Source organism: Pelophylax lessonae (assembly GCF_965119305.1).
Source record: "Pelophylax lessonae genome assembly, chromosome: 10".
In the NCBI taxonomy this organism is placed as follows: domain Eukaryota; kingdom Metazoa; phylum Chordata; class Amphibia; order Anura; family Ranidae; genus Pelophylax; species Pelophylax lessonae.
Genome location: NC_138777.1, coordinates 32,159,518 through 32,177,290, shown reverse-complemented (window position 1 = coordinate 32,177,290; position 17,773 = coordinate 32,159,518). Strand labels below are relative to the sequence as shown.

Sequence of the window (17,773 nt, the reverse complement as noted above, 5' to 3'; positions counted from 1 at the left end):
ATCCTTCCATATGCTGGTTAACCAGACTGAAAACACCTACTGCTTTAAAGTTAATGCATCTATGTAATCATTAATACATAATTGAATGTATTTTTTCAATACAAACAGTGTAAGTACCTATGTAAATTTGATCTGGTGTCAGCCTCTTGCAGTCACTGTACAGCAGAGCTGGAGTATGGAGTAAGGAAGCAGCACAATGAGCCAATCCGTTCATGTGCTGACAAGCATGCTGATAGGAGGAGAGGGCATATGCAGAGAAATTAGCTTATCACTGTCCTGCTTCTACTTTCATTGTCCTGTCAAAGGTCGTGGGGAGTCCAGGAAAACCTGGGCTCAGTAGAAGTGGGTTGAATGATGATGGCCATTAGACTGAGGACATCTAGTGGAAAAAGTACTGCAGGGGAAAATCGCTGGATTGAAAGTAAATATTGCAGCAAAAGCTGGCTTTGTTAAATGACAATTTAATGGGCTATTTGTTTATTTTTATGTTTGGAGGACTTAGGACTCGTTCACACTTGCTTCAAAATGTGGCATTGCACATGCTTTTTTGAAGCACTCTGAATGCCAATCAAAGCTCCGGTCACGAAATAAAATTGTTACCTTTCAGTCCTGTTTACACGTTGTGTTTGCTTTGCTTTGCTTCAACAATGTTACCATATGTTACTTTCTTGGTGCTTCAAAACTTCTCCAAAGCCTCCATAGAAGTCTATGACATCGCTTACACCACCTGAAACTTTTGCTCTTGTCTTTGATTTGGAGGTAGTGCAGGTATGAGATATCCCAGAATGCACTGGGAAACCAACAAGTGAACTGAAAAAAAACATCATCAGCAGTAACTTCCTGTTCATGTGTATATATTCTGGAAGTGTCCGGTGCAGATATCACATCTGGTGTGCAGCATTGAGACGCAGGAAGGTGAGCGAGGACTGGAGAGAGAGGACTGAGTGGTAAGGATCAGCAGAGCTGCGGGAACAGAGCAGAGAAACTAGCAAATGTCACACATTGTTGGCTACGTGGGAGAAATATAGTGGGAGGTAAGTGGGGATTGGAGAGAGGAGGATCAGCAAACCAGAGGACCAGCAAAGCTGGGGGTTATTACTGAGTGGGGGATTGGCAGAGCTGGGGGTTACTACTGAGTGGGGGAATCACTAGAGCTGGGGGTTATTACTGAGTGCGGGATTGGCAGAGCTGGGGGTTACTACTGAGCGTGGGATCAGCAGAGCTGGGGGTTACTACTGATTGGGGGATCAGCAGAGCTGGGGGTTACTACTGAGTGAGAGATAAGCAGAGCTGGGGGTTACTACTGAGTGGGGGATCACTAGAGCTGGGAGTTACTAATGAGTGGGGGATCAGCAGAGCTGGGGGTTACTACTGAGTGGGAGATTAGCAGAGCTGGGGGTACTACTGAGTAGGAGATAAGCAGAGCTGGGGGTTATTACTGAGTGGGGGATTGGCAGAGCTGGGGGTTACTACTGAGTGGGGGATCACTAGAGCTGGGGGTTACTAATGAGTGGGGGATCAGCAGAGCTGGGGGTTACTACTGAGTGTGGGATCAGCAGAGCTGGGGGTTACTACTGAGTGGGGGATCAGCAGAGCTGGGGGTACTACTGAGTAGGAGATCAGCAGAGCTGGGGGTTACTACTGAGTGGGGGATCACCAGAGCCGGGGTTACTACTGAGGGGGAGGATCAGCAGAGCTGGGGGTAATTTTGAGCAAGGGATCTACTGAACAAGGGTACTAATAAGCTGGGGACTTGCTTCTTAACAGGGGTACTAATAAGCTGGAGATCTGCCGAGTGGGGATATTACTGAGCCCTTACTGGGTCCCATTAAACAAATATGACATATTTGAGTATGTCGTCGCATGACCGTGCATTTGTCAGTTAAACTAACGCAGTGCCGTATCGCAAAAAAAATGGCCTGGTCATACAGGGGGGGTAAATCTTCCGGAGCTGAAGTGGTTAAGAGATCCAGTGTATCACACCTTTCTACTTTTCAGTGTCATCCACTAAGTGCTAAGATCCACATAGATCCCTATTGTAGAATTCACTAAGATATCACAAAAAGCAGTGACCAGCAGCAAATGAGTGTCCATTCACCGAAGTCAGATCAGTGAAAGGCGTTTTGATTGGTTACTGTGGGTGACTGCATTTGCTAGAATTTCTAAAAAGGAAAGTATTTTTCTCGTTCCTGTCAAGCAGTCAGACACCTTCTCTAACATGTACTAGAAAATGACAGTTGGATATTGGATTTTGTGTGGGCAGCGAGAACACTTTTCTTTTTTAGGATAAGTGGCTCCGGGCTTTAAATAAAGTGAACCTGTCATAAAAGTAACATTGTCTAGCAGCAGCTTTTCTTTTACTCTTCAACAAATCTTCTTCCATTGCCAAAACTAGAAAACAGGGCGATCACTTTGCTCCCAATTTGGAACTCAGGCAAAGCACCTACAAACCCACTATCCAATGGGATGCAACTATAGGGCATATTTTTTTTTCTTTCACATTTATGCAGCTCTGTATTCATTAGTAAATCTTTAAATATATTTTTAATGCAAGCAGTGCAATAATTTAAATTTATTTGTTCTCTAGCAGTCAAATTACAGTAATGCTTATACTGGACCCAAACAAAATGTATGTATTTTTTTTCCCCACTTATAGAGCTTTCTTAGAGCTATTTGATCACCTCTGCTGTTTTTATTTTTTGGCTATAAACTAAAAAAGATTGTCAATTTAAAAACAATTTATATATATTTTTTACTTTCTGTTTTAAAACATTTTTTTCTTTCACATTTATGCAGCTCTGTATTCATTAATAAATCGTTAAATATATTTTTAATGCAAGCAGTGCAAGAACTTAAAATGTATGTATTTTTTTCCTATCAATAGATCTTTCTTTTAGTGGTATTTGATCACCTCTGCTGTTTTTATTTTTTGGCTTTAAATGACAATTTTGAAAAAGAAAAAACAAAAAAAAATCTCAGGACTGGATGGACATAAATATAAATCCTCTGGAAGGTAAGCACGTAAACAGTATATATATATATATATATATATATATATATATATATATATATATATATATATATATATATATATAGATATATATATATATATAGATATATATAGATATATAGATATAGATATATATAGATACAGTGGGTACGGAAAGTATTCAGACCCCCTTAAATTTTTCACTCTTTGTTATATTGCAGCCATTTGCTAAAATCATTTAAGTTCATTCTTCTTCCTCATGAATGTACACATAGCACCCCATACTGACAGAAAAACACAGAATTGTTGACATTGTTGCAGATTTATTAAAAAAGAAAAACTGAAATATCACATGGTCCTAAGTATTCAGACCCTTTGCTGTGACACTCATATATTTAACTCCGGTGCTTTCCATTTCTTCTGATCATCCTTGAGATGGTTCTACACCTTCATTTGAGTCCAGCTGTGTTTGATTATACTGATTGGACTTGATTAGGAAAGCCACACACCTGTCTATATAAGACCTTCCAGATCACAATGCATGTCAGAGCAAATGAGAATCATGAGGTCAAAGGAACTGCCTGAAGAGCTCAGAGAAAGAATTGTGGCAAGGCACAGATCTGGCCAAGGTTACAAAAAGATTTCTGCTGCACTTAAGGTTCCTAAGAGCACAGTGGCCTCCATAATCCTCAAATGGAAGACGTTTGGGACGACCAGAACCCTTTCTAGAGCTGGCCGTTCGGCCAAACTGAGCTATCGGGGGAGAAGAGCCTTGGTGAGAGAGGTAAAGAAGAACCCAAAGATCACTGTGGCTGAGCTCCAGAGATGCAGTCAGGAGATGGGAGAAAGTTGTAGAAAGTCAACCATCACTGCAGCCCTCCACCAGTCGGGGCTTTATGGCAGAGTGGCCCGACGGAAGCCTCTCCTCAGTGTAAGACACATGAAAGTCCGCATGGAGTTTGCTAAAAAAACACATGAAGGACTCCAAGATGGTGAGAAATAAGATTCTCTGGTCTGATGAGACCAAAATAGAACTTTTTGGTCTTAATTCTAAGCGGTATGTGTGGAGAAAACCAGGCACTGCTCATCACCTGTCCAATACAGTCCCAACAGTGAAGCATGGTGGTGGCAGCATCATGCTGTGGGGGTGTTTTTCAGCTGCAGGGACAGGACGACTGGTTGCAATCGAGGGAAAGATGAATGCGGCCAAGTACAGGGATATCCTGGACAAAAACCTTCTCCAGAGTGCTCTGGACCTCAGACTGGGCCGAAGGTTTACCTTCCAACAAGACAATGACCCTAAGCACACAGCTAAAATAACGAAGGAGTGGCTTCACAACAACTCCGTGACTGTTCTTGAATGGCCCAGCCAGAGCCCTGACTTAAACCCAATTGAGCATCTCTGGAGAGACCGAAAAATGGCTGTCCACCAACATTTACCATCCAACCTGACAGAACTGGAGAGGATCTGCAAGGAGGAATGGCAGAGGATCCCCAAATCCAGGTGTGAAAGACTTGTTGCATCTTTCCCAAAAAGACTCCTGGCTGTATTAGATCAAAAGGGGGCTTCTACTAAATACTGAGCAAAGGGTCTGAATACTTAGGACCATGTGATATTTCAGTTTTTCTCTTTTTAATAAATCTGCAACAATGTCAACAATTCTGTGTTTTTCTGTCAGTATGGGGTGCTATGTGTACATTCATGAGGAAGAAGAATGAACTTAAATGATTTTAGCAAATGGCTGCAATATAACAAAGAGTGAAAAATTTAAGGGGGTCTGAATACTTTCCGTACCCACTGTATAGATAGATAGATAGATAGATAGATAGATAGATAGATAGATAGATAGATAGATAGATAGATAGATAGATAGATAGATAGATAGATAGATAGATAGATAGATAGATAGATAGATAGATAGATAGATAGATAGATAGATAGATAGATAGATAGATAGATAGATAGATAGATAGATAGATATACAGTGCCCCCTTGAACTTTTCAACCTTTTGCCACATTTCATTTCAGGCTTCAAACATAAAGATATAAAACTGTAATTTTTTGTGAAGAATCAACAACAAGTGGGACACAATCATGAAGTGGAACGAAATTTATTGGATATTTCAAACTTTTTTAACAAATAAAATCCTGAAAAATTGAGCGTGCAAAATTATTCAGCCCCTTTACTTTCAGTGCAGCAAACTCTCTCCAGAAGTTCAGTGAGGATCTCTGAATGATCCAATGTTGACCTAAATGACTAATGATGATAAATAGAATCCACCTGCGTGTAATCAAGTCTCCGTATAAATGCACCTGCACTGTGATAGTCTCAGAGGTCCGTTCATGAAGAACAAGGAACACACCAGGCAGGTCCGAGATACTGTTGTGGAGAAGTTTAAAGCCGCATTTGGATACAAAATGATTTAAATTGTCAATCTTTTAAAAGGTCGAAAAGTTCAAGGGCGCCGAATACTTTCGTAAGGCACTATATATATATATATATATATATATATATATATATATGTATATGTATATGTATATGTGTTATAAACACTGTTTATGTGCTTACCTTCCAGAGGATTTATATTTATGTCCATCCAGTCCTGAGATTTATACAGCACAGTCCTGTCTGGCAGGGCACGAGACCTGATTTTTGTCAGTAGCAGTTTTCGTTTGCTGACCACCTTATAGCTGTATCTATCTATCTATCTATATATATATATATATATATATATATATATATATATATATATATACAGTATATATACTCATTACTGTGCTGCTTCTCCTTTTTTTTTTCTTTTCTTTTAATTACATTTTATTTATTCGATTTCTATATACTGTCATTATTTTCATGCAAATCTTAATGGTAGTGGTGACTGTCGCTGGAGACAGCTTCCATCTTCACCCGTCTTGCTTCTGGGTTCGTGGACTCCAGCTCTGTAACTGGCAGGGACTGCAAAGACGTCACTGCCGCGCATGCACGCGGGAGCGGCCGGTCACGGCACAGGGCTCTAAAGGAATGGCACGGGTGGCCGTTCTTTCAGAGCGGGTGCGCAAGTGATGTCACTGGCTGCATGCAAAGTAAATATCTGCTAAACGGTGCACATTTGGGAGATATTAACACTACTTATAGGTAAGCCTTACTATAGGTAAAATTAAACCACGTTACCACTGGTCACTGTGCTGCCACTGCGGCAAAGTGGCTCGTTAAGGTCTAGCGACGTAGACCTACGTCACCAGACTCTCCCCTCTCTCTGCGGCACGCGCGCGCCACCGGAGGCTCGCTCCCGCTGTATTCAGTCACAGCGGGAGTTGGGCCAGGGGAGGAGAGGCAGTGATCACCGCCACTCTTCCCCGATCGTCGGGGATCGAGTGAGGAAATATGCCCACCTGTGTAAACAAAGCGGGCGGATCTCCTCTGTGACAGACAGTGACAGATTACAGGATTCAGCATAGCTGAACCTGCGATCTGTGCCTGTGTCACACAACCCCCTCCCCCCCACATATGTCAGTAAGCATGAGGCATACATTTAACCCCTTGATCAACAATAAAGTTAACCCCTTCCCTGCCAGTGTCATTTGCAAGCTGAAAATAACCAATTTATGTTTGTACGTATTTTTCTCATATTTGTTCCCTCCCATATAACACTGGAATTGGAGGATACTTTGAGATCCAGAATTCTGCAAGGCATTATTAAAGCGGAGTTCCGGCCACAGAAAAAAAAATTTCAATGAACATACCCCCAGGACAGTCAGGGCTAGTACATTCCACAATGGCTAGCCTCTGATCTGTCCCGGTTCGCACTTACCTTTTAGAAGAAATACTCACTTTTAGAATTTCTTCTCCAGCGCTGCCATCTCAGGTGTGGGCAGCTTGAAGCCAGCGCGATCCTCTTCTGCGTCCTCTTCCGTCCTCTTCGGTCCCACAATGCACTGCGCCGACCCCGCCGTCACTTCCGGGTCTGCAGCGTCATCCCTGCACAGCTGCCCAGAAGCTGTTTACCAAGGTATGACGCGCCTGCACCGGAACTGACGTCGGGGCCGGTGCTGGCGCATTGATTCCTGGGAGCAATGACGTTCAGCTCCCAGGAATCATTGCAAAGCGGAAGTGACGGCGCGGGCTGCGGCCGGGGAAGGAGGAAGTGGATGGTAAGGTGAGTATATTATCCTCTCTAATAAGGTAAGTAAGCAAAAAACAAAGCCGGGAATATCCAATTCTTGCTCAGGTAAGGATAAGGAAGCGGATGCCATACAATCTACAGGCATGATTTTGTGGCCAGAACTCTGCTTTAAAAATGTTATTATTTTTTAAAAAAAATGTGTTTTCGTTGCATTTTCTGGCTTATGTGGAATTTAGTATAAAGTTTTTTTTTTTTTGTTCTATGAAAAATATAATTTAAAAGTCGTATTTCAAATAACGTTAAACCTGGAACTGACGGAACAATAACGGGAAAATGTTATAGCTACTTTTTATTTATTTTATTTTATTTATTTATTTATTTTTTTAATGCAATGAAAATCCCATCGTATTCACGGTGGTGGAGGGACAGGAATTCTGTTGAGAAATTATTTTCTAGACCTGTACAGGAGGATAATAACGGTTTCCTGGGCATGGAGCCTAATTGATCATGATACTCCGAGCAAGCAGAATTTTATATGGGCGGCATATGTTCCCTCACTTACAAAGAAACTGTAATCATCTGCTTTCCCATCGTGAATTGGGAGGCTGTGACCTTTTATCAAAGCTCGCTCTGATATAAAAACTACCTTTTTTTTTTAAGGTTGTTGTATTGATTTATTATGAGCTAAAATACCAACATACTGGCTACATCTGTGATTTTAATTGGATGTGCTCTGTAGTAGGCTTTTATTTATTTGTACTTTTATAGAGTGCAAATATATTCTGCATTACTTTACAAAGGAGCTAATTTCCTTGGCACAAGCTGAAGGTTAAACAACTTTGGGTCTAATACAAAATCTGTTCAATAGTTTCTAATCACAAAGCTTTTTTTTTTAGATCTCAAAATGTAACTTATTAGCAATTATGTATCCGTTTCTGGAGCTGAGTTGGGCTAAAGAACTAAAATAATTTGTTTTCTGAGCTTACTCGGCATTGTTTAATTTCAGAAACAATTTTTAAAACAATTGTCTATAAAGACAATTGGGGCCATTAGGACCCATTCATACTTGTGGGTTGCAGCAACACACGGTATAACTCACTCATTTTAGTGCTTTCCCACAATGCACCTGCTCTATGTTCAGTGCGCTGGGGTGCCATTTATTGTGACTACTGCAATGCACATGTGTTGCATGTTATATGCTTTTCACTACTCTATTCTGTACATTGTGATGTACACTATAATACCAAAAGTATTGGGATGCCTGCTTTTACACGCACACAAACTTTAATGGCATCCCAGTCTTCAATATTGAGTTAGCCCACCCTTTGCAGCTAAAAAAACTTCAACTCTTCTGGTAAGGCTGTCCACAAGGCTTAGGAGTGTGTCTATGGGAATGTTTGACTATTCTTCCAGAAGTGCATTTGTGAAGTCAGGCACTGATGAACAAGAAGGCCTGGCTCGCAGTCTGCACTCTAATTTATCCCAAAGGTGTTCTTTCGGGTTGAGGTCAGAACAGTCAAGTTCCTCAACCCCAAACGCGCTCAGCCATGTCCCCTATGGACCTTGCTTTGTGCACTGGTCAAAATCATTTGGTGGAGGGGGGTTATGGTGGAGGTTGTTTTTCAGGGCTTGGGCTTGGCCCCTTAGTTCCAGTGAAGGGAACTCTTCACTTCACTGTTATATAATTCACTCCACTCCCCTCCCCTCCCCTCCGTACATTGAGATGTACTTTATATACTCCACAGCACTAAACTCTGTACATTGTATGTTATATACTCTACTCCACATTTCTCTACTCTGTAAATTATGATGGATGTTATATACTCCACACTGCTCCACTCTGTATATCATGATGTGTGTTATATTCTCCACACCACTACTCTGTACATTATGATGTATGTTATATATTATATATTCCACACCACTAAACCCTGTACATTGTGATGTTATATACTCTGCACTGCTCTACTCTGTACATTGTGATATTATATACTCTGCACTGCTGTACTCTGTACTGTACATTGTGATGCATGTTATGATCGCCACACTGCTTCGCTTTATTATGATGTATGCTATATACTCCACACTACCGTACTCTGTGCATTGTGGTGTATGCTATATACTTCATACCACTCTACTCTGTACATTGTTTTGCATGTTATATACTCCACACCATTCAGCTCTGTACATTGTCATGTATGTTACATAATCCACACTGTACATTGCCATGTATGTTACATACTCCACTCACACCACTCTACTCTGTACACTGTGATGTATACTATATATCCCAAACTGCTCCACTCTGTTTATTGTGATGTATGTTATATACTTCACACCTCTCTACTCTGTACTTTGTCATGTATGTTACATACTCCATATTGCTGTACTCTGTACATTGCAATGTATGTTATTTACTCCACACTACTCTACTCTGTACATTGTGATCCTTGTTATGTACTCCACACTGCTCCACTCTGTACATTGTAATGTATGTTATATACGCCACACTGCTCCACTCTCCACATTGCAATGTATGTTATAAATACTCCACACTGATCCACTCTCCACATTGCAATGTATGTTATAAATACTCCACACTGATCCACTCTCCACATTGCAATGTATGTTATAAATACTCCACACTGATCCACTCTCCACATTGCAATGTATGTTATAAATACTCCACACTGATCCACTCTCCACATTGCAATGTATGTTATATACTCCACACTGCTCCACTCTGTACATTGTAATGCAGGGCCGGACTGACCATTGGGCACAGCGGGCATTGTCCCGGTGGGCCGCGGCGCCGCGAGTCATCCACGGTAAAAGTAAGTTCCCTCACTGCGGCCGCAAAATTACAAACACCGGCCGATGTACTTGCCAGTTTTCAGCTTACCGGCTCCGCGGCCAATCAGCCTTCTGCTCAGGGGAGGTGTGAGTCACACCCCCCTGAGCAGAAGGCTGATTGGCCGCGGAGACGGAAGTCAAGAAGTTCAGCGTGTGTTACTTTACTTCCCGCCGGCCGCCGGTGTCCTGCCCGGCGCGGCCAGCCCAGCCCTGCCACTGATCGGACGGCATCTCAAGCACCTGCAGCCTGCAGATGGCAGCTCCTTCGGTCCAACTCCGGGCTGCTCGCAGGGGGGGCGGCGGGGAGAGAAGAGCAGAGAAGGTAAGTGCCTGCCTGCAGACAGTGCTGTGCAGCCCCGGCCGTGTGTGACTGCTCAATAGGAGGGGGATGGATGGGGCGGCTGCAGCCTGCATATAGAGGATTTTTGATGTTTGCCTATTCCTCCCTGCTGCCGCTGGATGGATGCCTGATTCTCCTCTCTGCAGGCATTCTGCGGCTGCAGGAGAAATATGGAAATATAATACATTTCTCTATATACAGCTGTCCCATCCCCCTCCTATACAACTTCTTTTACTGCTCCCCACTCCCCCAGTGATCTTAGCGCCCCCCCCCGTGCTCTTCAAGTCCCCATAGTACTTTTCAATCCCCCCTATGCACTCTGGCTCCCCCAGTGCTCTCCACCCCCTGTGCACCCTGGCTCCCCCCTAAGTGATTTCCAGTCCCCCCAGTGCTCTCCAGTCCCCCCCCCCCATTCTCTCCATCCCCCTGTTTTCCCTGCCTGCCCCCCCCCCAGTGCTATCCACGCCCTGCGCCTTCCAACCCCCCTGCAATGCTTTCCAACCCCCCCCCCCCCTTAATTCTCTCCAGTCCCCCCCCCCAGTGCTATCCATGCCCTGCGCCTTCCAACCCCCCTGCAATGCTTTCCAACCCCCCCCTTAATTCTCTCCAGTTCCCCCCCCCCTTGCCCTTCAGCTCCTCCAGTGCTATCTGCTTTCCCTGTGCTCTCCGGCCCCCCTATCTTCTATTATGTCTGCAGTCTCCGACTTTCTCCTGTACTATGTCTGCAGTCTCTGCCAATATCCTGTACTATGTCTGCAGACTCTGACCATCTCCTGTATCACGTCCTCAGTCTCTGACCATCTCCTGTATCACGTCCTCAGTCTCTGACCATCTCCTGTATCACGTCCTCAGTCTCTGACCATCTCCTGTATCACGTCCTCAGTCTCTGACCATCTCCTGTATCACGTCCTCAGTCTCTGACCATCTCCTGTATCACGTCCTCAGTCTCTAAACATCTCCTGTATCACGTCCTCAGTCTCTAAACATCTCCTGTATCACGTCCTCAGTCTCTGACCATCTCCTGTATCATGTCCTCAGTCTCTGACCATCTCTTGTATCACGTCCTCAGTCTCTGACCATCTCTTGTATCACGTCCTCAGTCTCTGACCATCTCTTGTATCACGTCCTCAGTCTCTGACCATCTCTTGTATCACGTCCTCAGTCTCTGACCATCTCTTGTATCACGTCCTCAGTCTCTGACCATCTCTTGTATCAGGTCCGTAGTCTCTGACCATCTCTTGTATCACGTCCTCAGTCTCTGACCATCTCTTGTATCATGTTTGCAGTCTCTGACCATCTCTTGTATCATGTTTGCAGTCTCTGACCATCTCCTGTACTATCTCCAGCGGGAACACTCTGCAGCCGCACCGCACAGCACACCCAAGGTAAGTGGAGGTCTGGAGAGAGGAGTGACTTCTACTTACGGATTTCTTTTGCAGATAGGCTGGGCTGGCACTGGCAGCAACAATTTTATTCAAAGAAATCAGGATTTCTTCTGCAAATAGGCTGGCACTGGCAGCAACAATTTAATTCAAATCAGGATTTATTTTGCAAATAGGCTGGCCTGGCACTGGCAGCCAGGCATAGTACTAATCTAGTACTATGCCTGCCAGTGCCAGGTCAACCTATTTGCAGAAGAAATCCTGATTTGAATTGGTCATGTCATGTGTCTGATGAGATTGTTTTTTGTTAATTGTCTGATCTGATGCCACTGCCAGCCTATTTGCAGAAGAAAACCTTATTTTTCCTAATGTTTTGATCATGTGTCATGGTGACATAGATTTTGGTAATTATCTGACTCTGATGCCAGCCTATTTGCAGAAGAAATCCTGATTTGAATAAAATATTTTCTGCCAGTGCCAGCCTGCCAGGTGATCTGAGGTGTGAAGGTGCAGGAATTGGGACTGATTTGATGTGTTAAGGTGCAGGAATTGGGGTGATCTGAGGTGTGATAGTGCAGGAATTGGGGTGATCTGAGGTGTGATAGTGCAGGAATTGGGGGTATCTGAGGTGTGAAGGTGCAGGAATTGGGGCTGATCTGAGGTGAGAAGGTACAGGAATTGGGGCTGATCTGAGGTGAGAAGGTGCAGGAATTGGGCTGATCTAAGGTGAGAAGGTGCAGGAATTGGGGTGATCTGAGGTGTGAAGGTGCAGGAATTGGGGTGATCTGAGGTGTGAAGGTGCAGGAATTGGGGTGATCTGAGGTGTGAAGGTGCAGGAATTGGGGGTATCTGAGGTGTGAAGGTGCAGGAATTGGGGCTGATCTGATGTGTGAAGGTGCAGGAATTGGGGTGATCTGAGCTGTGAAGGTGCAGGAATTGGGGTGATCTGAGGTGTGAAGGTGCAGGAATTGGGGTGATCTGAGGTGTGAAGGTGCAGGAATTGGGGGTATCTGAGGTGTGAAGGTGCAGGAATTGGGGCTGATCTGATGTGTGAAGGTGCAGGAATTGGGGTGATCTGATGTGTGAAGGTGCAGGAATTGGGGTGATCTGATGTGTGAAGGTGCAGGAATTGGGGTGATCTGAGGTGTGAAGGTGCAGGAATTGGGGTGATCTGAGGTGTGAAGGTGCAGGAATTGGGGTGATCTGAGGTGTGAAGGTGCAGGAATTGGGGTGATCTGAGGTGTGAAGGTGCAGGAATTGGGGTGATCTGATTTGTGAAGGTGCAAAGCTCACTTGATTTCTTACTATTCAAGCGGTTTACAGCAGTTACTTTATATGAAGTTGACAGTTTTTTTTTTTATGTATCTGGCACTCCCAATTTCTTTTAAAACATTTTTCGGCACACTGTGCCAAAAAAGGTGGTCTACCCCTTGATTAGAGTAACCCTCATCTTGTGCTGCTTCATACTAATTTTAGGACTCAACCATCAAAACAGGATTTAAAGTAAAACAAAAAAAAACGCATCATATGGCAGCTCTGATCTAAATCGGACCCAATCTATCAGATTAGACTAAAAAAGGTACCGTAATCCAATCCACACATCCTGGAACATTAAATCCTCTCATCAACCATCCCGGCGAACGTCCCTCCCCGCCACGCCCCCCCGCGGGCTGCTCAGTCCAAAATGCCCGGGCCTATTTTTTGTCCCAGTCCGGGCCTGTTGTAATGTATGGTATATACTCCACACTGCTCCACTCTCTACATTGTAATGTATGGTATATACTCCACACTGCTCACCTCTCTACATTGTAATGTATGGTATATACTCCACACTGCTCACCTCTCTACATTGTAATGTATGGTATATACTCCGCACTGCTCACCTCTCTACATTGTAATGTATGGTATATACTCCACACTGCTCCACTCTCTACATTGTAATGTATGGTATATACTCCGCACTGCTCCACTCTCTACATTGTAATGTATGGTATATACTCCATACTGCTCCACTCTCTACATTGTAATGTATGGTATATACTCCACACTGCTCCACTCTTTACATTGTAATGTATGGTATATACTCCACACTGCTCCACACTCTACATTGTAATGTATGGTATATACTCCACACTGCTCCACTCTCTACATTGTAATGTATGGTATATACTCCACACTGCTCCACTCTCTACATTGTAATGTATGGTATATACTCCACACTGCTCCACTCTCTACATTGTAATGTATGGTATATACTCCACACTGCTCCACTCTCTACATTGTAATGTATGGTATATACTCCACACTGCTCCACTCTCTACATTGTAATGTATGGTATATACTCCACACTGCTCCACTCTCTACATTGTAATGTATGGTATATACTCCGCACTGCTCACCTCTCTACATTGTAATGTATGGTATATACTCCGCACTGCTCCACACTCTACATTGTAATGTATGGTATATACTCCACACTGCTCCACTCTTTACATTGTAATGTATGATATATACTCCACACTGCTCCACTCTCTACATTGTAATGTATGGTATATACTCCACACTGCTCCACTCTCTACATTGTAATGTATGGTATATACTCCACACTGCTCCACTCTCTACATTGTAATGTATGGTATATACTCCACACTGCTCCACTCTCTACATTGTAATGTATGGTATATACTCCACACTGCTCCACTCTGTACATTGTAATGTATGGTATATACTCCGCACTGCTCCACTCTCTACATTGTAATGTATGGTATATACTCCACACTGCTCCACTCTTTACATTGTAATGTATGATATATACTCCACACTGCTCCACTCTCTACATTGTAATGTATGGTATATACTCCACACTGCTCCACTCTCTACATTGTAATGTATGGTATATACTCCACACTGCTCCACTCTCTACATTGTAATGTATGGTATATACTCCACACTGCTCCACTCTCTACATTGTAATGTATGGTATATACTCCACACTGCTCCACTCTCTACATTGTAATGTATGGTATATACTCCACACTGCTCCACTCTGTACATTGTAATGTATGGTATATACTCCACACTGCTCCACTCTGTACATTGTAATGTATGGTATATACTCCGCACTGCTCACCTCTCTACATTGTAATGTATGGTATATACTCCACACTGCTCCACACTCTACATTGTAATGCATGCTATATACTCCACACTGCTCAACTCTGTACTTTGTAATGCATGCTATATACTCCGCACTGCTCCACTCTCTACATTGTAATGTATGGTATATACTCCACACTGCTCCGCCCTCTACATTGTACTGTATGGTATATACTCCACACTGCTCCACTCTCTACATTGTAATGTATGGTATATACTCCACACTGCTCCACTCTTTACATTGTAATGTATGGTATATACTCCACACTGCTCCACTCTGTACATTGTAATGTATGGTATATACTCCGCACTGCTCACCTCTCTACATTGTAACGTATGGTATATACTCCACACTGCTCCACTCTCTACATTGTAATGTATGGTATATACTCCACACTGCTCCACACTCTACATTGTAATGCATGCTATATACTCCACACTGCTCAACTCTGTACTTTGTAATGCATGCTATATACTCCACACTGCTCCACTCTATACATTGTAATGTATGGTATATACTCCGCACTGCTCACGTCTCTACATTGTAATGTATGGTATATACTCCACACTGCTCGCTTCTGTACATTGTAATGTATGGCATATACTCCACACTGCTCGCTTCTGTACATTGTAATGTATGGTATATACTCCGCACTGCTCACGTCTCTACATTGTAATGTATGGTATATACTCCACACTGCTCCACACTCTACATTGTAATGTATGGTATATACTCCATACTGCTCCACTCTCTACATTGTAATGTATGGTATATACTCCACACTGCTCCCCTCTCTACATTGTAATGTATGGTATATACTCCACACTGCTCTACTCTCTACATTGTAATGTATGGTATATACTCCACACTGCTCCACTCTGTACTTTGTAATGTATGGTATATACTCCACACTGCTCCACTCTTTACATTGTAATGTATGGTATATACTCCACACTGCTCAACTCTGTACTTTGTAATGCATGCTATATACTCCACACTGCTCCACTCTCTACATTGTAATGTATGGTATATACTCCGCACTGCTCACCTCTCTACATTGTAATGTATGGTATATACTCCACACTGCTCACCTCTCTACATTGTAATGTATGGTATATACTCCACACTGCTCCACTCTCTACATTGTAATGTATGGTATATACTCCACACTGCTCCACTCTCTACATTGTAATGTATGGTATATACTCCACACTGCTCCACACTCTACATTGTAATGCATGCTATATACTCCACACTGCTCAACTCTGTACTTTGTAATGCATGCTATATACTCCGCACTGCTCCACTCTCTACATTGTAATGTATGGTATATACTCCACACTGCTCCGCCCTCTACTTTGTAATGTATGGTATATACTCCACACTGCTCCACTCTTTACATTGTAATGTATGGTATATACTCCGCACTGCTCCACTCTGTACATTGTAATGTATGGTATATACTCCACACTGCTCCACTCTCTACATTGTAATGTATGGTATATACTCCGCACTGCTCCACTCTCTACATTGTAATGTATGGTATATACTCCACACTGCTCCGCCCTCTACTTTGTAATGTATGGTATATACTCCACACTGCTCCACTCTTTACATTGTAATGTATGGTATATACTCCACACTGCTCCACTCTGTACATTGTAATGTATGGTATATACTCCACACTGCTCCACACTCTACATTGTAATGTATGGTATATACTCCGCACTGCTCACCTCTCTACATTGTAATGTATGATATATACTCCACACTGCTCCACTCTCTACATTGTAATGTATGGTATATACTCCACACTGCTCCACACTCTACATTGTAATGTATGGTATATACTCCACACTGCTCCCCTCTCTACATTGTAATGTATGGTATATACTCCACACTGCTCACCTCTCTACATTGTAATGTATGGTATATACTCCACACTGCTCCACTCTCTACATTGTAATGTATGGTATATACTCCACACTGCTCCACTCTCTACATTGTAATGTATGGTATATACTCCACACTGCTCCACTCTCTACATTGTAATGTATGGTATATTCTCCACACTGCTCCACTCTTTACATTGTAATGTATGATATATACTCCACACTGCTCCACTCTTTACATTGTAATGTATGGTATATACTCCACACTGCTCCACTCTCTACATTGTAATGTATGGTATATACTCCACACTGCTCCACTCTCTACATTGTAATGTATGGTATATACTCCACACTGCTCCACTCTGTACATTGTAATGTATGGTATATTCTCCACACTGCTCCACTCTCTACATTGTAATGTATGGTATATACTCCACACTGCTCCACTCTTTACATTGTAATGTATGATATATACTCCACACTGCTCCACTCTTTACATTGTAATGTATGGTATATACTCCACACTGCTCCACTCTTTACATTGTAATGTATGGTATATACTCCACACTGCTCCACTCTCTACATTGTAATGTATGGTATATACTCCACACTGCTCCACTCTCTACATTGTAATGTATGGTATATACTCCACACTGCTCCACACTCTACATTGTAATGTATGATATATACTCCACACTGCTCCACTCTCTACATTGTAATGTATGGTATATACTCCACACTGCTCCACTCTCTACATTGTAATGTATGGTATATACTCCACACTGCTCAACTCTCTACATTGTAATGTATGGTATATTCTCCACACTGCTCCACTCTTTACATTGTAATGTATGATATATACTCCACACTGCTCCACTCTTTACATTGTAATGTATGGTATATACTCCACACTGCTCCACTCTCTACATTGTAATGTATGGTATATACTCCACACTGCTCCACTCTCTACATTGTAATGTATGGTATATACTCCACACTGCTCCACTCTGTACATTGTAATGTATGGTATATTCT

At 42.8% G+C, this 17,773-nt stretch overlaps 1 protein-coding gene across 1 annotated transcript in view; it reads left to right on the top strand.

The window, feature by feature from the left end:
* Positions 1-290: 290 nt before the first annotated feature.
* LRRC4C (leucine rich repeat containing 4C) overlaps positions 291-17,773 on the top strand; it is a 1,031,944-nt gene continuing 1,014,461 nt past the window's right edge. The window contains exon 1 of the mRNA XM_082269627.1: positions 291-391. The gene's annotated coding sequence lies outside the window, so the exon portion shown is untranslated. The remainder of the gene's footprint in view (positions 392-17,773) is intronic.